This window comes from Equus caballus, chromosome 2, assembly GCF_041296265.1.
Source record: "Equus caballus isolate H_3958 breed thoroughbred chromosome 2, TB-T2T, whole genome shotgun sequence".
NCBI classification, from domain to species: Eukaryota; Metazoa; Chordata; class Mammalia; order Perissodactyla; family Equidae; genus Equus; species Equus caballus.
In genome coordinates this window covers 75,274,635-75,295,517 of record NC_091685.1, presented here as the reverse complement: position 1 = coordinate 75,295,517, position 20,883 = coordinate 75,274,635, and the positions used below count along the sequence as shown (strand labels likewise).

At 37.3% G+C, this 20,883-nt stretch overlaps 1 long non-coding RNA gene across 2 annotated transcripts in view; it reads right to left on the bottom strand.

Annotated features, from left to right (window-relative positions):
* The window catches only part of LOC111772529 (uncharacterized), a 38,852-nt gene extending 19,129 nt beyond the window's left edge, over positions 1-19,723 (bottom strand). The window contains exons 1-3 of one of the 2 annotated variants that reach the window (XR_002806451.2): positions 19,515-19,723; positions 7,371-7,482; positions 2,153-3,540 (exon numbers count right to left, since the gene is read on the bottom strand). This is a non-coding gene — a long non-coding RNA (uncharacterized lncRNA). The remainder of the gene's footprint in view (positions 1-2,152; positions 3,541-7,370; positions 7,483-19,514) is intronic. The other variant, XR_011434712.1, reaches the window with a different exon arrangement.
* Positions 19,724-20,883: the final 1,160 nt, after the last annotated feature.

The following is a 20,883-nucleotide window of genomic DNA, read 5'->3' as shown; positions in this document are numbered from 1 at the left end:
AAGCAGTGATCAGGCACATGTGTATGGTGATGGATTTTAATCAGTTTTTGGGTGGTGACATGATATAATCTACACAGAACTCAAAATATAATGATGTACACCTGAAATTTATATAACGTTATAAACCCATGTTACTGCAATAAAACATCGCAATCCAAAAAAACAAAACAAAACAAAACAAAACAAAAAACAAAAGGAAAAGAAAACCAAGAATTGTTAGAATTAACAAGCAAATTCAATAAAGTTGCAGGACACAAATAATCAACACACAAAAATCAGTTGCATTTCCATACACTACCAATGAACCTTTCAAAAAGGAAATTAAGAAAACAATCTTATATACAATAGCATCAAAGAATAAAATACTTAGGAATAAACTTAACCAAGGAAGTGAAAGACTTGGACACTGAAAAGTACAAAACATTGATGAAAGAAATTAAAGGAGACACAAATAAATAGAAAGACATCCCGTGTTCATGGATTGGCAGACTTAATATTGTTAAAATGCCCATACTAACCAAAGCGATTTATAGATTCAATGTTATCTCCATCAAACTCCAAATGGCATTTTTTCCACAGAAATAGAAAAACCAATACTAAAATTTATATGGAACCACAAAACCTCGGAATAGCCCAAACAACCTTGGGAAAGAAGAAAGCTGGAGACATTCCACTTCCTGATTTCAAAGTATATTACAATGCTTACAGTAATTAAAACAGCATGGCACTGGTATAAAGACATACATACAGACCAATGTAACAGAATAGAGAGCTCAGAAATCAATCCGCACACATAGTCAACTGATCAACAAGGGTGCCAAAACTACACAATGGGGAAAGGACAGTTTCTTCAGCAAATGGTGTTGGGAAAACTGGACATCCACAAACAACAAAATGAAATTGCATTGTTATCTTACACCATACACAAACATCAACTCAAAATGGGTTAAAGATGTAACGTAAAATCTAAAACTATAAAGCTTCTAGAATAAAATATAGGAGAAAATCTTCTTGACATTGGTCTCAGCAATGATTTCTTGGAGATGACACAAAAAGCACAGGCAACAAAAGCAAAAATAGACAAGTGGAACTACATCAAACTAAAAAGCTTATGTCATAGCAAAGGAAACAATCAACAGAGTGAAAAGTGAACATACAGAATGGGAGAAAATATTTGCAAACCGTATATCTGGTAAGGGGTTAATTTCCAAAGTATATAAGGAACTCCTACAATTCAATAGCAAAAAACAACCTGATTACAACATGGGCAATGAACTTGAAGAGATATTTCTCCAAAGAAGATTTACAAATGGCCAAAAAGGCATATGAATAGGTGCTCAACATCACCAATTATTAGGGAAATTCAAATCAAAACTACAAGCTATCACCTCACACTTGTTAGGATGTCTATCATCATAAAAAGAAAAGATAAGAGTAGGCATGGATGTGGAGAAATTGGAACCCTTGTATACTGTTCATGGGAATGTAAAATAATGTAGCAGCTATGGGAAAATTTGTGGAGGTTCCTCAAAAAATTACAATGACAACTACCATATGGTCCAGCAATCTCCCTTTTGGTATACATCCAAAAGAACTGAAATCAGGATCTTGAAGATATATCTTCACTCCCATGTTTGCTGCAGCATTATTCACAGTAGCCAAGATATGGAAACAACCCAAGTGCTCATCAACACATGGATGGATAAAGAAAATGTGGCATATACATACAGTGAATATTACTCAACCTTAAAAAAGAAAGAAATGCTGCTATTTACGACAACATGGATGAACCTAGAGGACATTACGCCAAATGAAATGACCTAGTTAAAGAAGGGCAATTACTTCATGATTCCTCTTATATGAGGCATCGAAAGTAGTCCAATTCATTGAAGTAGCGAATACAACAGTGGTTGCCAGGGGCTGCAGGGGAAAGAAATGTGGAGTTATTGTTCAATGAGCATGTTTCAGTTATGCTAGATGAATAAATTCCAGAGATCTGCTGTACAATAGAGTGCCTAGGGTTAACAATACAGTATTGTGCACTTAAAATTTGTTAAGGGGTCTAACTCAAGTTAAATGTTCTTACCACCAAAAATAAAACGAAACAGAGGGACACGAGGAAACTCTGGAATGTGTTAGATATGTCTATTACCTTGATTGTAGTGATGGTATCACGGGTGTTTGCATATGTCCAAACTCATCAAATTGTACACATTAAATATGTGCAGTTCTTTGTATATCAATTATACCTCTGTAAAGATGCTAAAAAAGAAATTCTGTTATGATGCTACAAAGAAATTCTGTCTAAAATAATCAAATACCTAACTGTGGAAATGTATTTAAAAGTAGTAGCAATGTTCCTTTAAATTTAATGCTGACCACAATGCTTTGTAATTTTCCTTTCAAAAACTGGATTTTCCCAGCATGACACCCAGTGCTGGCATCAGTAAGAGACACTTAAAAACACTCATGCCAAGGAGTTAACAGGAAATATCTTGGCAAATTCAGAGTCAAAAGGAAAGCACAAAATTGTCAGAACACATATCGTGTTTCTCAGAATTATCTGTATCATGTTGGAAGTTTTTATACGGAAGTGTGTGTTGACACAAATGATTAAGGCCAGGATTCCTACAATTGACAGGAAAATGACCTGTAAATAATGACCTGTGATGGACTTGTCATATAGTCATTAAGTGAAATATTCTAGTACCAGTTTCCTCCCTTTGGTGTCCCAGTTTCCGGCTTCTGTGAAGTACTTTTCCTCTGCAAAGATCACTCATTTTATCTGAGACCATCAAGTTTTCTTTGGGCTTTATCAAGTGATAATTTCATTCTCTCTCTTAGTAGATAACAATATCAAATAGAGTTTCACAAGTCTTTTTGGAACACATTTTGCTTGCACAGAAATTTTCTCTGGAGAGCTTCTTATTTCTCTTTGTAAATAAAAAACAAAATGAAATGCTTGAAATGTTGAAAGTTTAGAATTTCTTCCATTTAAGATGAAGAATTAATTCTTATAAATCATTAAGCAACCAGTGTGCCATTATTTTACGTAACACAGAATCTGTATTTTTTTATTAAGTTAATAAAGTTCAATATAATTCCTTGGGAAATGATATTCAGAAACAAGCAAACGAGTTAAATATTAAAATTCCATTATTTTACCATATATATAATCCAATGTAAATTTCTGGAAAAATTATTTTATTAACTGAACACTGGATCAAAGCTTCTCCAACTGAGGAATATAACTCTTAAGGCTTGCAGAAGACTAGTAGTGGGGACAGTGAATGAAACTGTAGTGCTCTTTCAGTTTTGAGAGGCTCCAGCAGGGCTCCCTTCTTTGTCGTTTCTCCTTCTCAACCCAAGGAGCACTCTGCGACCAGTGGTCTACTCTTTTTCCGTCCTTCTTTCCTTCCTCCTTTTCTTCTTTTCTTCCTTCCTTTCCTTCAAGTTGATGGTTGGGGGATTACAGTGGAAAAGTAATATGTGACAAGCGCTTTCTTCTAAACCCACAAGTAAGACACATGTATTCAGGCACTAATAGGAAAAGAAAAATGGAGAATTTGAAACCATGTCACAATGGCCATATTATATTAAATCAACGTATGATGTGATAAAAGCTAACCTGTAATTAAGGCTGAGAAATGCTTACAGAAATCACTCCATCACCAAACAGAGGTGAGGATTCCATCACCAAACAGAAAAAATTCAATACCCTGCAAATTGCATATTCAAGGATTCACTGTGTTGCTCTTTCTAAATGCTAATATTGGGATAACATTTTTTAGAACACAAAATGACCACTTTTAAGACCCCTATGTAAATAGTCTCACATTAAATGATATCTAAGAAAGAAATAACATGTTGGTTTTCTACAAATGTTTGGAGGTGCAGAGATAAAAGGCAACCTCTCATTTTATAGATAGTAAAAGTGAATTTGAGAGAGTTTAGGGCAAATGTGACTTCCCGATTTTCACATGACCCAAAACAAAACTGGTCTCTAAATGAGTGAGATTCTGATATAATATGATATATGTCCTGTAAGGCAATTCTAATTATGAGACCAGGATTAAGATTCCTTGGAATTGGCAATTTCTGTTCTCTCTCTGCCATCCTCCTGCACTCTCTTTGGACTGAACAAGTATCAATCAACACTGCTGTGTGGTTTACTCTAGAGGCCGGTGAATATGAAAAGAGAAATAAGTCACAACTCCACCCTTTAAAAAACTTCACAATCATGATGGAGAGACAGGACATGAAAAAAGTAAAGGATAAATGCAATACTAGGCAGTCAAGTCCGTTCCCTTTCAGCTTAGTCCTCATTGGGGTCTCTCTTTCCAATATCTTCAGCCCTTGAACCATTCTCATCAAAGCTGAATGAAAACTGGTGTAAAGCACCTCTTTGACTTTACCTTTTCTCTGTTGAGACCATCAATGGGTGTCCCTTCAGAAAGAACCTACAACTACTTATCAGGTAAGCAGCACTTAACACAGCATGAACCATCCCTCTACCCAGCCTCCAAATTACTTTTCCAACCTTAGGTCTAATACGTCTATATTAAAAAATTTGCTTCCATGCTCCTGTTCACACCATGCTATGTTGGATCCCCTATCTTCATCTTGTCTATCAAAATTCTGCCATCACCTATGGCCTAGGTTGAATACTACCTTTTTCATAAAGCTTTTCTTGCTTTATGGAGTTGGGAGTGATCTTCTGGTGCCTAGAACATCTTTAGAAACATGGTTATATTGTTCTTGAGGCACTTAACACGTTCACCCTTGAACTATAGTTTCTCCTAATAGTGTATGTTCACTGAGAACTGGAAATATCAACCTCTGACTCAGCCATATTATTTAGAAAAATAGTTAGTACAGCTTTTGTCATAGGCAATCTCAAGAACTAATATAAAAAATACTAGTTAAGAAGGAATTTATCATTTATCTGGCCCAGCTTCCCACTCAAAAAAGGAGAAGCAAAAAGAGACTTGGTTTTAGTTTTGAATAGTTATAATCAAAGACAATCTTTGCAGCATTAGAGTAAGCAAAAATTTCTTAGGAGAAAAATTTTGTTTTTTAAAGATTGCCACCTGAGCTAACAACTGTGGCCAATCATCTTATTTTATTTTTCCTGCTTTTTCTCCCCAAGTCCCCCCGGTACATAGTTGTATATTTTAGCTGTGGATTCTTCTAGCTGTGGCATGTGGGATGCTGCCTCAGCATGGCCTGATGAGCGGTGCCATGTCCACACCCAGGATCCGAACCGGTGAAACCCCAGGTCGCTGAAGCGGAGCACGTGAACCTAACACTCAGCCACAGGGCCAGCCCCAGAAGATTTTTTTTTTTCAATTAGACTCAATTAAAAGTAAAAATACTTGTTCTGCAAGAAACTCTACTAAGAAAATGTAAAGTCAAGCCACAGGCTGAAAGAAATATTCACAACAATTTAACAAGATGACCAAAAAGCTGGGGGGGTTGGGGGAGAAGGGATTTGAACAAACACTTCACACAAAGACATACAAATGGCTTAATAAGCTCAGACACAGAAGTTGAACTTCTTTAGTCATCAGGGAAATGCAAATTAAAACCATCATAAGATACTACTACATACTCATTAAACTAGCTAAAATTAACAAAACAACAATACAACAAAAAAACAATAATACTGACAATACCATCTGTGTTGAGTATGTGTAGCAATTGAGACTCATATGCTATTAGTGGGGGTGGAAAATGGTAAACCTCTTTGGAAAACAGTTTGGTGATTTCTTTTTTTTTTTAAGTGTGGTGGTGGGATTTTATTGAAGTGACACACAATACTCCTTTTTTTTTGGTTGGTGAGGAAGATTGGCCCTGAGATAACATCTGTTGCCTATCTTCCTCCTTTTGCTTGACAAAGATTGTTGCTGAGCTAATAGCTGTGCTCATCTTCCTCTATTTTGCATGTGGGATGCCACCACAGCATGGCTTGATGAGCAGTATGTAGGTCTGAGCCCCCGATCTGAACTTGTGAACCCAGGGCTGCTGAAGCACAGCATGTGAACTTAACCACTACACGACTAGGTGGGCCCTGGGTTTGGTAATTTCTTATAGTTAAATACATACTTTTTGTATGGATTCATTAATTTCACTCTTGGGTATTTACTCAAGAAAAAATGAAAATATATGCCCACAAAAAGACTTACAGATGAAAGTTTATAGCAAATTTACTCATAATAGTCCCAATCTAAAAACAACCCAAACAGGTAAATAGATAAGCAAATCATGAAATATTCATACATTGGAATACTACTCAACAAAAAAAGAAACAAACTACTGATACATGCAATAAGATAGATGAATCCCCAAACATCAACCTGAGCGAGAAGAGTTAGACAGAAAAGAACATGTAGTGGACAACTCCATTCTATAGTGGCACGCGTGGTTGCCATGGCGACAGTGGAGAGGGCATTAACAGCAAAAGGGCTTGAAGAACTTTTTGGTGTGATGGGAATGCCCTATATCCTGAGTGTTGAACTCTCATGACTTCACAGTAAAAGAAAAAAGACCAAATGTGCCTCTACAAAGGGTAGATGCTTCCCCTTGGAAGTCTACTTATTTATACACTAATAAATTACTTACGAAATACGTCCCATTATTTCAACTTAATTTTAAATATATTGAATTAGTGAAACTTTGTTATATAAACTTAGCGTAGCTTTTGCCTAATTGCAACAGAGCTGACCATGAAAGAGAAATGAAATTTTACAGTTCATTTTCCTAAACTCTTGGGGCCAAATGTGTTTTGGGATCCAGAATTCTTTGAATTATAGAATAGTGACGTGGTGCATATACCATATTACACACCAGCCGCAGCATCCTTTAGTTAAAATGTTAATATTCCTCGTGTGAAACACATGGAAATTCATACCAAGTAAGTTAAAGACCATATATAGCCTCATGTCATTTTTAGGACATGCTTTTGAGCCAAATGAGTTCTAGTACCACACTCCTCTAAAATTTTCAGTTTCTAAAGATTTTTGGATTTTGGAATTGTAGGTAATGTACTGTGGACCTGTAGTTCAATTCACCAATAATTATTAAAATGCCCTAACAGGGGTCAGCCCCACAGCCAAGTGGTTAAAGTTCCGCATGTTCTGCTTTGGCGGCCCAGGTTTGTGGGTTCGGATCCCAGGTATGGACCTACTCCCCTCATCAGCCATGCTATGGAGGCATCCCACATACACAATAGAGGAAGACTGGCACAGATGTTAGCTCAGGGCTAATCTTCCTCAAGCAAAAAAGAGGAGAATTGGCAATGGATGTTAGGTCAGGGCAAATCTTTCTCTCTCACACACACACACACAAAAGACAACAAAGAACATGCTTACTGTGTTTCAAGGTTATATAAGTTGCTGTGATGAACTGGTACCTCTGTCAAGTATAGGAATCTTGGCCAACATTAGATTCATGGCCCTGTTCTTTGAGCGTGGAAATATAATCCTGGCCAAAGATAAAGTTTCTGGTTTTAGTGGACTGACTTTGAGAATAAAGTAACATTTTTTATTTGTATGAAACATCCTTCTACTATTTATCTTCATTTTAAAATTTATAGCAATGTCAAAAAACTACAAGAAATGAAGGATCCTTCTGCAGAAAATACAATTTTCTCCACTAAAATGGATAAACAAAAAGCTCAACATGGAATCGAAGACATACAATATTAAATTTTTTGTTAGAATCATTGCATAGTTCTCATTCAACCGGGCCTGATTTCTTCTATGTCCTGGCCAGTGTTTATTGTAGTGTGTGTTTGTGTGTGTACACACACATTTGCCTCCATTCCTAAGGAAACACTGGTAAACATGATATGGCATGGAGGTAATGTGACATAGCACAAAGAGCATGGGGATGGGAGTTAGCAAACCTGGTCTTAAATTCCAGGTCTTTGCTTAAAAACCTTATGACTGCAGATAACTTAGCTTTTCTGAACCTAAGTTTTATCATGTGTAGTCTGAGAGCTGTATATGGAACTTTTCAGGATTGTTTTTAGGATAATGCGAGATACCGTCAATCCTCTAACACAGAGTAGGCACTTGATAAGTGGTAATTATAATAATGTTTATTACAGTATTATTAAAACCTTAACAAACAACTCTATGATTGATTGAAAAGGGAAGTGTAATTGTGTTAGAGATCAGCTTAAAACCTCACCTTGTGAAATGTTATTCTGCTTCTCCCTACAAAACTATTACATATTGTCACCCCTGGAATTTGGCAAGAGCTATATTTGATAGTGTTTGATGAAACTGCACACTCTCTACTGTTTTATAACATGCCCTAAAAAGCCCGTGGTCAGGAATTACAATCCAACTAGTATAAAAAGTTTCAGAATTCTAGGAGAACAGGAAAAAAGTTTTTCACTCAATAGGAAAGATGTAAATTATAACTGGACATCACTAAAAAATTAAAGCTCTGATTGAATTTTGACATAATGAATGAGATTTAATTCATTTTAAGAAAGTTTGGCTATATTATCTGATGATGCAAGGGAGGGAGGGTGTTTTATTGTAAAATGTCAAGTAGGAACAATCAACTAGAGCCCAGTAAGCCATTTATTCTTGAAATAATTCTTTCAGATTGATTACTTAAGTATCAAATGCAGTCAAGCAATTGACTTATTCCTCTTTTATTTATCTATTTACTTTTTCACTACTTAGTTCTTATGGGAGAGCCTATCCAGGTCATCATAACACAAATGAAAACAACTGATAATGGAAAGAATGCTAATTGGTTTCCTCTCTCTCTTATCAGTGATCTGTACACAAACTGACGCTTCCACATTCTTCCTCTTGTTTGTATCCAACCTCTCTATATATGTAGACTTCAAAATTTTTTGGAAGTCATCATGAACTAACAAAGCAGTGCACAGCATTGATAAGCTATATTGAGTAGTAGACAGTACAATTAACTCGGACTAGAAATAGTGTATTTACAGTCATTGGATCAAATATTTATTGAACGAGCATGAAGCCAAGTGCTTAGGATAAAAGCTAAGGATAAAAAGACAAGACTCAGTTTTTGCCCTTTGAGAACCCAGAGTTAAATAGGGGAAACCTGTAAATAAACAAATGCAACCCAGAATGGTACATGCAATAACAGATTGTAGTCAAAGTTATAAACATTTAGGGAAATAATAAACATGCTGGGCCAGCAGAGACAGGGCCATTGCACCACTCAAAGCTCTGTGTTCTGCTCTGAGACTTCCGTGGCCAAACCAACATGGCTTCAAGCCCTTGGGTGAGCAAGGAACTGTCTATGAGTCCCACAATTCCACCTCCTTCAAAGAGACTGTCAGGACAAAATTCATGAATCCCCAGGCCTTTAATTTTAGCTTAAATTAGTCAATGCCCAAAGTCTTAGTGACTTCTTTAAAAAAATAGTATAATCTGTTGCAAAAAAAATATTTTGCAATAGATGATTCTGTTTACCTTCCTAAGACAACTTCGCCCAGCCCATCTGCCTTCTTCTTTCTTCCCCTCATATAACAATGCCCTTGAAAAGGTCTATTCCACAATGTAAAAATTCCTCTATACCATCAACTTCTGTTTAGAATATTCCTTCCATCTCTGCCTCAACTGGACCCTGACTCTCTTGAGAAACCAATTTCACCTGTAGGCTTTAAGAAGCGGCTTTTATTTTTCTGTCACCTCCATATACTAAGCATCAAGCTGTAAGCTTAGCAGATTTCAGACATTTGCTTTCTCAGTGTCCAGTGAGCACTCCTACTGCTGTCAAGCTTGCCTCAGTCATACCATTCACTCTCATCCCTTATAGGTGGCACCTCCCAACCACTCAACAACCCCACCTCTTTCACTGAAGGTCTTGACACCTAAGTTACAGATAGGCTTCCTCTTCATTCCAGATTCCTGCTATCATCCTGTAAGATTTCCAGGTCCATGGCCAACCTATTCTGGATTAGGTTATAACCTAACCGCTTGTTTCCAATGTTCTCCTCTACTTCACGCTGACAGCCATTCTCAAGGCCCTAATCTGGACCTGGCCATAACCTGAAGCTAATCAATTTCAAATCATCTTCTGTCCATAAGGTAATTTTTTCAGTTAATTCTATGATGACTACTCTTTGACCTTTTCAGGGTCTTTAGTCCTTTGACCCTTCCACACTCTACCCTACCCTTATTCCAATCCTAACCCTAACACTAACTGCAACCGTAACCATAACCATAACCATGATCATGACCATGACCATGACTATGACCATAACCATAACCACAACCAAAACCATAACCATAACCATAATTCTTATCTTTACTATCCTCCTGTTTAGTTAAGGTTCCATGGTTCATTATTTCAGCTACTTTTTTCCTTGTAAATGCCAATTCCTTCTGTTTTTTCATTGCATTCATTTAGCAAAAATAAAAATAAATCCTAAAGGAATCAATTTTTAATGTCTTGGGCAGTGAATGATATTGGAGGAAATAACAAACAGAACAAAGTAACACTATAAATTTGTCATCACCGACCTCATCTAGGTCATTAACAAATCTCTCACTGGCCTCAATTATTCACACGTTCTACACTTTTCTCAACTTCTATTTACACCACAACAGACTCACAATTTTTCAGGTCCAGGTGAATTTACTTGCTAAAAGAGAAAAATCGAAGCTATGGAATGGGCACACCCTTAATTCCCAACCACTCAACCTATAAAACTAATCGCGTTTGCACCCATTCTAGTCTCCTTTCCTCTTGTTCAAATAGAAGAAGCATTGTTCCTGATCCTCTTAAGGTCAGTCCTTGCATCAGCGCCCTAGATTCAATCCCCTCTCACCTTCCCAGGAAGCATGCACATTATCCTGTTGCCCTCCTATATAATCAACCTCCTTTCTCAACAGTTCCTTCTCATAAACATTTAAAGAGCTCTTTTCATCTTAAAAGCAAAACAAAAAACATAAACAAAAACAAAACTTTCCTGGACCTCAGTTTTATTTCTATCATCTTATCTCTCTTCCTCTTCTGACCTTGGCAGTCATATTTCTTGAGAAAGTTGAGGACCCTCACTGTATCCTCTTCTTACCTCCCCACTCTCTCCTTAACGTACTCTGACAGGCCTCATGTTCTACTGCTCCAATAAAACAGCTCTCATTACTATCAGCAATGACCTCCACACCACTAAATCCAAAAATCAACTTCCTGTTCCATGGCCTACTTCTCTCTGAGTAGCACTGACCACTTTTAGTGAGAAGTTAGTATAAAGTAATTGTCAAAACTGTGGACTCTGGAGTCAGAAGGTCTAAGATCGATTCCTGGATCTGTCAATTACTAGCTGGGACTTTAAGCAATTAGTTAAAGAAAAATCTTTCTATGTTTCAGTTTCCTTCTCTGTAAAATAGAGACGAAAATAGTACTTACTTCATAGAAATGTTGTAAGAATAATGGAAATGAATCTTTGTAAAGTTCTTAGAACATAGCTTGGCACCTAGTAAGTGCCCAATAAATGTTACTATTAATTCTACTGATCACTCCTTCTTTCTTAAATAACTCTATTTTTTGGCTCCTAAACTTCATACTCTGTTGCTTTTCGTAGAATGGCTATTTATGTCTGCCCTGGATACCATAAAAAAGGAAAATGACATGTTCAGGAATTTAACAATGTTAAATCAAATAGAGAGCTTCTTTTGTGATCCTAAAAAAACCCTCATACTTTTATATATATGTATTTATTTTTATTTGTATACAGCAAGGCAGAAATGGCTGAAAATTAAACTTAACATTTAAGTATTTGGGTTAGTTATAGAATCAAAATGTAAAGTGTATTCACAGACGATCCAAGTGTCCTAAGTCAGAATTAGGACATTGACTAGAAAGAGTGGGGATATTTGGATAGAAGGTGAAAATCTTGAATCTGCTTTAAGCTTTCTTTCAATGGGGTGCTTTTTCTCCTCAAGACCTATGCCTACCACCCCTACTGTGTCTAGAGCTATAACTAGAGAGATCTGAGTACATTCTACTAGGGACAAGTGAAAAATCCAACCTAGGAAGAAATAGGATACACTCCAAAAGATTCGAGATCTTTCTAAGTTATATTGGCATAAACCTAGGAGAAATATGTGAGAATATATTATAAGAGTGTTAGACCAAGGAGGATAAAATATGACATTGGATCAGGCCAAATTAATCAACATGGGTGTACTTATTCCTGAATTAATACAGTAGGTTGAACAAATAAAAGTCTTCTCTTTGTGCCTCACTTTTTCTATATGTTCCAAGGCTCAGTTCTGTTTCCTAATTGCTCCCCAGATAATAATATCAATACATGTTTTAAAATACTGGTTTTTTTCCCATGACTCTCAAACATATATATCATATCTGTTTTTTCTCTGAGCCCTAGACCTTTAGATTTCAAATAATCTCCTCAAAATCTTGATTTGGATATTGAAGAGAGAGAAATTTCGAACTCTATATATCAAAAAATAAACTCATAATTTATCTCCTAAAGATAGTCACACTAGAGTGCTCCTCCTCTGTAAAGGGCTAGACTATCCACGTATTTGCATACGTGAGAAACCTGGGATTGACTCTTGACACTTCCTTCATCTCCACTGCCAATAACCAATCACTAAGTCTTGTCCTTTTGTCTGCCAAATAGCTTTTTAAATCATGTATAATAATAAATGTTCTTATTTTGACATTTCCTTATTCCTTGAAGATTTTAGCACTTGGCTCACTATTACTCTCTTCAACTTTTCAGTATCTGTGAAGATCATCTGTCAATATCATGGACTCTAAATTCTTTCACAATCTCTCTCCCAGTGATCTTTCTTGCCCCCATCTCAGGTAATAATTTGCAAGTTCATGCTCTTGTCTTCGTAAATGGCAGCACTGCAATTCATCCAAATTTTCCATTTCAAGCACCTCATTCTCCAACCAGCAGCTCCGTCTTTCCAGCTAGTTTTAACTAGAATGACAACTCTAACAATCATTTCACCACTCTGGCACCTCAGCACATCAGTCTTCACATCTTTGCTCTCTCCTTGTGCCCTCTCTTTCTCCTTATCCAGTTTAAATTCATAGTCAACCACTTCTCACATATGTTCTGAACTCCCTTGCCTTGCTCTCCCTTTTGTGGTACTGCTGCAAAATGACAACCCTGGTTAAACTCTTTGCCTAGTCTCTGCTTGCATTGACAGACCGTGTCTCTTCTTTCCACAGAGATTGGCTAACAGTTCACCAAACCTATTTTCCTTTCCCCCTGGGTCCAAAGCTAGACGATATTTCCTATCCTCTGTTGACTTAAGGTGTAGCTATGGCATTGAATTTTAGTCAATGAAATGTGAATAGAAATGATGCATACCACTTCCAGGCCTAGCATAAATAAAATTTCTTGAGATACTCCACATTTTCTTTCTTCCCCCGTTTTCCTACTGGGTGTCAATGTCCAGGATAACCTTAGAAAACACATGCTGAGCTTCTATCAGCCACCTCCACTGTCATGTCCCACTACCTATTAGACTTTAGGTTACCGAAATATTAATTCTATTGTGTTGGGCCACTAAGATTTCAGGGTTCATCTGTCACAGCAGCTAGCATTACCTTAACAAATAGAACCACTGTAGAACCATATCTGTAGAAAATACACAACTGTGCTAATCAGTCCCATTTTTAAATTCATGATCACTAACCTTAATTGTCGCCTAACATTAGCACTAAATTTCCCTACTCTATTCAGTCTCCTACTTTCCTAGATAATAACTCATACTTTTCCTCTTTCTTCAAAACTCACACTTGGTCTATCTACAATTTCAATCATCAATGCCTTCAAACACATGCAGAATTTAACCATTTCTTCACCTCAGGTCCATGCTCTCTTCATCTATTTCTACTGAAATAGTCTCCTAATTGGTCTCTTCTTTCAATCTTTTCCAACACAGCAGCCAGGATGATCATATTAAAATGCAAGACCAATTATTCCAGATCTCAAAATCCTCCAGTAGCTTTGTATGAGTTAGAGAGTAGTCAAGAAAATAGAAACGAAGCTGGATATTTCATACTGAGGGGACTCTTGCATAAGTGTTGGACAACTTAAAGAGCACAAGGGTAACACAGAGATTGATAACTGTGGGCAACAGTTGCGTCACTGGGCTGGGGAACAAAAGGAAGAGGTTGGTTCCAGAACCTAGGAGCTTAGAAGAAGGGCTCTGCAGAGCTGGTTCTCATACTTCTAAGGGAGGAGCCACTGCCAGGGTGTTGCTGTTTCCTCTGAGAGTGTACCCCAGGGCTGTACTGGAAATGTCATAAAATGCTGGAGGCCGGATCCAACTTCTGCTTCTGGGCACTGCTGTCAAAGACAGGGACAATAGGAAGGAAGTCCCTTTCTCTGTCTTCTCTCTATGTATCCTGTAGGTAGAATCTAAAAGGAAGCCAGCTGGCAAATATGACTGAGAAATGTAATTGGCAAAGTCCCAAAGTCTCAGCATCATAAAGCCACCGCTTTGTCTACTCAGCACTCATAAAACTCCTCTACACATATTTTAACTTCCATGCAACAACTCTAACAACCTCATGCTTCCACCTAGCAGGGTCCAACTCTCTTATACAAATAAAGTCACTCTCACACTTTCCCCTATAAAGAGGAGACGCCAAGTCCTAACATTTACCATGTCCCAACTCTCGGGGATATTAAATCTTCTTGTTAATTTACAATTTCACTTAGAATCCTTACACAAAGTAATAAGGAAAAAAAAAGGGTGAAAAAAATTAGTGATTCCTCTGGACTCAGATGGATTCACTCATCTGTCTGTGGTCTGCTGCTGGGATGGCTGTGCTGGTCTTTGGGCTGTCTTGTGCATCTGGGGCCTTGGCTATAATGGCTTGTCTCTGTTCCATGTGGTTTTTCATCTTCCAAATGGCAAGAACAGGCTCTTTTACGTGGCAGTTGCAGGGTTCCAAAAGAGAAAGCAGAAGGATACAAAGTCTCTTGAGACCCAGGCTTAAAATTCACGCAATTTCACTTCTGCCATAGTCTATGGGCCAAAGGAGGTCACAAGGGCAGCCCTTTTCAAGACGTGGCAAAATAGATTCTACCTCTTGAATGGAGGGGCTACAAAAATTGCTATTTTGCAATATGCTATATAAGCAAAGAAGGAAACATCCACAGCTCTCCTTTTTCCACTACATCCTCCTCCTCAATTGGCCTTGTGAGTTGGATTTTTTTACCAAACTGCACAGGAACCCACTTTGACCAGTAGTCTAAAATGCTTTTTGAGTTCTAGGAGTAGCATTAACTTAAGTCTAATGCATGGTCACCAGTTAAACGTGTGCAAGCATACTTTGGGAAGGCTTAGAAAAGTTTTATAGTAGATAATTGTGGGAATATTGCAGGTTCTTTCTCAAAGGTATCCAGCCTCCTTTTCAACCATAGAACTCCAGGTCAATGAATTGGCTTAGGTTTGAGAATTGGGTGAGAAACTGTGAATACTCAAGGCAGTTCTGCAGTTCATCAGACCTAGAGTTTTCCTACTGTATTGACTAAGTAATACTTTAGAAATCTGCCCATATATTTTACTCCTAGGATATTTCACTCTTAGGAATTGAGGAGACATAGTCTAAGATCCTGACAAACCAAGATATTCTGATTACCAACGTTTCCTTGATGTTCATTACAGTAACTGTATAAATCCTGATTCTTGAAGTTAGTTTTGCTACTTAACTTCTGCTACTCTGTGACTCCAGGATCTCCACTGAAATTAGGGATCCCTTTTCAGTGACAGCATCTCCCATTGTCATCTTTAGCTTTTAGAGGATAGATATCATAGAGCATTACAAAGACACTGGTGCATGCCTTAGTGAGGGGAATGTCCTCTGGACCCTCTAAAGGGATGTTGTGTGGTGGTACATGTGCAATTTTCACAAGTTAAGTCCATTCTTAGAGATTCCTAAATCCCTAAGCCTTTTTTTATACTAGGTTAGGAAATTCGTATCCAGTCTCATTGAAAGAGGGCCACTATTAGATCAAATAAACCAAGAAAAGTGTTAGAACAAATTTCATGCTCAACCCATCATATTAAATCTGGAAGAATAACACTTATGTGTATTACTTTGTCCTGATCCAATGTCACATTCCATCCTCCTTGGTCTAACATCCTTATAAGGCATTCTTACATATATCCCTAGCTTCATGCCAATATAATTTAGGAAAGTATTGTAATTCTTTTAGAATATAACCTGTTTCTTCTTGGGTTGGAATTAGAATGTACTCAGATTTCTCTCGCTGTAGAACTAGACACAATAGGAGCAGCAGGTCTTGAGGAAAATAAGCATCTCACTGAAAGGAAGGCTCAGAGTAGATTCAAGATTATCAGCTTTATTTGTGTTCACCCAAACATCCCTACTTCTTCCCAATCAACGTCCTAATTTTCTTTTAGGACACTTGGAACATTTGTGACTACAACTTCCACTGTAATTTTATAACTAGCCCAAATACTTAAATGTTGAGTTTAATTTTCAGCCATATCTGCTCTGGTAAGTACAACCTAAAATAAATACTTCATAAAAAGGTAAGAGATTCTTTTGGCATCACAAGAGAAGCTTTGAGATTGTTAAACTCCTGAGCGCATCATTTTCCTTTCATATGGTCTCCAGTGTAGTCAGAAATAGCCATTCTACCCCACAGTCATATGGTACCATTACCACGATATCAGTCCATTGCAGCAGCCACTTGGTCCCCTAAGATATTTATTTCAATAAGCACTTTATCCCAAGCAACTGCCTGTGGTAATTTAATTAAATAGTGTATGCCATAGCAATATCAGTAACCCATTTTCTATCCTAACAAAGAAGTTGGCATTAATTAAATTTAAGGTCAAGGACATGACATATCTAAAACAACACCATAAGCCCATCTTTGAGGGTTTCCTGGGATCACTCTTGGCACCTGATGCTGTCACAATCAAGAAAACAGAAACCACATTAAGTATTTTGAACAGAGGGTATTTAAACAGAAAGTTGGTAACCCAGGCACGTGAAGGTGAAGGGACAAAAACGGAACACTGCAGTAACCCAGATAGTAACTCAGAGGGGAGTGCCATCCCTAGGTCCTGGGGACTGGGAGTAGGTGAGAAAATGACCAGGACCTGGAAGGTTATAGGAGGAGCCCCATGGCAATGGACCTCAGACCTCAGAGAAGTGAGTCCCAAAGGGCCGCTGCTGGAAGCTTTGAGGAGGTGCCTAGGGCTGCTCCAGGAAGTGCTCAAAGAAGGTGAAGGTTGAAGATGCTGCTGGTTGATACAAAGAGAAAACAGGAAAAGCAGAAGGGCGTATCTCTTCTCTCCTCCCCTTGCCTTCCAATCTCTTTTTATTGCCTTCTATCTGCAAAACTTAACAGAGAGCCATTTGACTAACTGGGAAATGTAATGTACAGAGTCCCATCTCCATCATCATAGAGAATAATATTGAAGGACGTCTTTAGATCCAAGAGAAAATAGATAAATAACTGACACAGGCTTCTCATCTCACCCAGAGTAAACACTAAAGTCCTACAATGATCTATAGGTTCTGCATAACCTAGTCCCTTGTTACCTTCCGATTTCACCTCTTAATCTTCTCCCCCTACCCTCTGCTTTTAGCATAAAGACTCCCTGCTCCTTCTTGATCTCAGTACGCATGCTCTCATCTCACAGCCTTCACACTTGCTGCTCACTCTGCATGAAATGCTCTCCCCGAGATCTTCATAGCTAGCTCCTTCATTTCCATCCACTCAAAAGTTACTTTCTCAGGGAGGCTGTCCACCTAAAATTTCAATACGCAATGCCATTTCAAATTCCTCTTTCTTGATTTCTTTTTTTTTCCTATGTACTTGTCATTCTGTAAAATACTATTTATTGTCTATATTTATCGTATTGTATACCTTCTTCAGTAGAGTTTTAGATTCACGGGGCAGAGACTTTTGTTGTTTTGCTCATGGCTGAATCCCCAGTGCAAGAACAGTCCCTGGCACATATTCAACATTCAGTAAATATTTTTGGAATTAATGAATATCCAGTAACATAACCCTAGTCCTCATCAACTCTCACCTGGACACATCCAATAGTTTAACTGCTGTCTCTTCAACCATTCTTGCCCCTGTTGATCCATTTTCAACACTGCTTCTACAGTGATTTTTAAAAATTAATTATATATTAGTCAATATTCCAAGCAGCTGGAGGGCGAGTCCTGCATTATTTATAATTATATCCCTGCTTTTTTGCTCCAATCATGGCCCTATGTCGAAAATTGACTGACTTTGGTAAACTTTACTTATTGCGAGTTCCTTTAATCCTTCAGATAATGGAGATTTCTACATATGGCAGCTTTACCAACAGTTCTTCATTTTGCTTGTGGCTCTAATGACCTTATTTATAAATCTTTGCAAAGTCTCTCATTATCTAATTTGGCTTTCCACACCATAGAAAACAAATGGACCATTCTTAATCTGGTCTTTGTCATATCGACGCAGGATAGGAATATATACATCTTCTGTAACATAAAAGTTATGGTCTTGAAATGTTGCCTGCAGACTGACATGTTTGTCACATTCTAGGTTTTTATTTCAAAGAAGTTTCTAATAAATTGAATATGCATTCCTTTGGAAAATTTCTTGAGAATAAGACATCATAAAATCTCACTTACGATAAGCACTCATGTAAAAAACAAAAGTCCTCTAAGTCACACAATGTGAATGTGTACTTTCTATTTGGCATAGTTGTTTAAAGGTCTAAAGGGGATAACTGTTTAACAAAAATTGTGTAGCAAATTGTTCTTGTTTCTAAAATACAGTCACACATCCTGTACTGTGTTGTCAAGCTTCATTCGTGTGCTCTCTGTAAAAGCTGCATACTTTTAGAAATGAACAGGGTGATATAAACTGATGGGAGGAGAAGATGCTACAAGATTCTGGGCAACAATTCATCATGCCCGCCTGTTATTTCTCTTTGTTCTGAACTGCCATATCCTTTGAGCTTTGCTTATGTCAAGCCGGTAGTTGGATATGCGTGCCTTCTCTTAGGGGGCTGCAGTGGCCTGGAAGTTAGGTTTTATTTGCTTCGTGTCCCACAGAAAACTTTTTACAGGGTAGGTACTGAAATTGGTTGATATAATTAATATAAAAATTGGACGCAGCGAGAAATAAATGAAGCAACTCTACTAACACATCGTTGTTAATTGTTAACGTTAGGAACTTTAATAAGTTAGGAACTTATTAAAGATAACACAGGTCTTCAGATTCAATGCAAAAAATGAATGCCCAGATTGATCAAATATGTAAAATTTGATGTTCTATGCAACAAGCTAGGCTTATACCTCTTGTGAGTGTGTTTGTGTGTATGTGTGTATTTGTGTTTAATGGTTCAAGCTAAATTGAAAGGAGGGATTTTGGTAATTCTCAAAACAGTGCTGGCTATTGTTTTTACAAAATACAAATTGCTGTCCTGCTTCAAATAATATGTCTGAATAGAAATTCATGCATGTTCATTTCCTACCTTCAGCTTTTGCCCTTCAGATCCGGGGTCCTACGACTTTGCAGGGCTGTCTTTTCCTCCGGCTTGTGCTTCTCTCCCTCACTTCCTTTAGAGCAGATGTTATGCAACGTATTGAAAAGCAAATCGCCTATTTCAGAAAGGGTGATTTCTTTATGAGACCCTCTTAATCTCCGAGGAAAATGCAGAGTCACGCAAAAAATGTGCACAAACAGCTGGAGTACAGGTTGACGTTGAGAAACCAAACCTTTTTTTTTTTAATATATTGGAAAACATGAGTGAAGATACTTTTTATAAGACTTCCCCGCTGTTTTCACAGCACAGCATGCAGCCCTGTGAGACTGCATAAGCTATATTTTCACACAAACTTTTCTTAAAATGAGCCAGTACTGATCGTCTAGTCTTTACAAAATACTTACACCTTTGATGAAAAAAAATAAATCCTCCACATCTAATGGTAGGGTTGTAAAAACATATCATAAGGGAATTTTTTTGAAATACTGTGCTGCCAAAACATATGAGTACAAGAATATACTTACTTTTATCTCAGAATTACTTTCACTGATTTATCTTTAATGTAATTATTTTTTTCTATCATGATTTAACCTTGGCTTTAAGCAGGATTTATCTGGTTGGACAGCAGCCAATATTTATGTATTCCTTTAATGTTTAGTGAGTGCTTACATATATATTATCTTACAAAGTAGGCATTCCTCTTAGCCCCATCTCACTAACGTTTGGTGATTACTTTTACAGATGTTTTCCAAAGATGTTAAGGTAAAATCTAAAAAATCCCAAAAGCTTAGAATATTATTTTTCTAATAATTTCTAATAAACTAATAATAATAATTTCTAACAAACTTTCAGAAACTTGTGTAATAAAATAAATGTCTTCAAACTTATTAGTGTAAACCCATGAAAGTAGGAGGAGAAATAATAATAAATTTAATTTATCAGTTTGCATATGATGTTAGTATTTCATCATTGAAGAGATGTTTTTAAGAATTATACTCGGCTACTAGTGACAATTGTCTGAACAAGATACATGTAGCTTTGTCTCATGTTAAAGGAATCTGAAGTTAAGAAGCTTGGCATGGTCAAGGGAAGTATGTTATAGATCACATATATATGCACTATATATCAGAGACTATGCTCTTTCTTTCTGCTCTGTACTCAGCACATGTTTTCCATTTTCAAGGGCACAGTGTAGTTTCTGGAGCTCCAGCATCAGATCACCATTTCTGTTAGGATACAGGAGAAAGCCAAAAGTTTTTCCAGAAGCCACACCCAATAACTTCCACTTATAGCTCACAGGTCATCCTAGTTGCCAGAGGGCATGGGAAAGGTAGGTTCTTGGCAGGCTCATCACTAC